Below are 822 nucleotides of genomic sequence, written 5' to 3'. Positions count from 1 at the left end.
CAAATGCACTCCGCTTTGAAGACATTTTAACAGAGACACTCACTGACATGGACAAGCTGAAAACCATTTTATACCTTTAATTCATGACGTTATCTGTAATGCATTTTAAACACTTTTTTTAAATGTTGTTTTACAGAGAACATTTATCTATTTATTTACGTGTTGTATTTTAAAAGGTAACTTGGAATTGACATATTATGAATCATGTTTGAATTGAGTGTCAATAAAATTTTTCTCAAAAGAAAAAAAATCTGTTCTTATCAGTTTAATATCTGATATGTCCCCTATAAGGGGGCAACATATTAAATGGATTTTTAGCACCGGGAGCTGAGACGAGGGGCTTGCTCCGTCCGCTCCACGCATCGACCCGGTATTGCAGTGCCTCTGGGAGCGGTGCACCCTTCTCCTGCTTTGTGTAAAACCAAAACACTGACCCAAACGCAGAGGTTCGTCGCTCTGCCGGACGCCGGACCGAAAAAGGCGCCAGTCGCGGGGGCGGGGCGGCCGCTTTCAGCCAGCTGAAGCCTCAAAGAAGGCAGCGAGATTTGCACTTTTGATTGGCAGACGACGAGGGGATATTTGGGACCGGCATGGCTGTTAAATGTGCCCTGCATTTCCCCTCCCTCTCTCCCACTCGTCATCGAGAGCCCGAGTATTTCGGATGCTCGGTAGCCTGTGTCCAAAAGCCAGGCCTTCATTTCTCCGCAATCCGATTGGATAGAGCCTCTCAGAAGGTGGGGAGGGGACACTGCGGCGCCTCCGTAGCCGGCACGGTTGGCCAACACGGTGGAGGAACCGCAGCGTAGAAAGGATAAAAGAAAC

At 47.6% G+C, this 822-nt stretch overlaps 1 pseudogene; it reads left to right on the top strand.

Moving 5' to 3' along the window:
• Positions 1–227: 227 nt before the first annotated feature.
• LOC123964541 lies at positions 228–404 on the top strand (annotated as a pseudogene).
• The last annotated feature ends 418 nt before the right edge of the window (positions 405–822 follow it).

Source organism: Micropterus dolomieu, unplaced genomic scaffold (genome assembly GCF_021292245.1).
Source record: "Micropterus dolomieu isolate WLL.071019.BEF.003 ecotype Adirondacks unplaced genomic scaffold, ASM2129224v1 contig_3161, whole genome shotgun sequence".
Taxonomy (NCBI): Eukaryota; Metazoa; Chordata; class Actinopteri; order Centrarchiformes; family Centrarchidae; genus Micropterus; species Micropterus dolomieu.
This window is presented reverse-complemented; position numbering and strand designations above follow the sequence as displayed.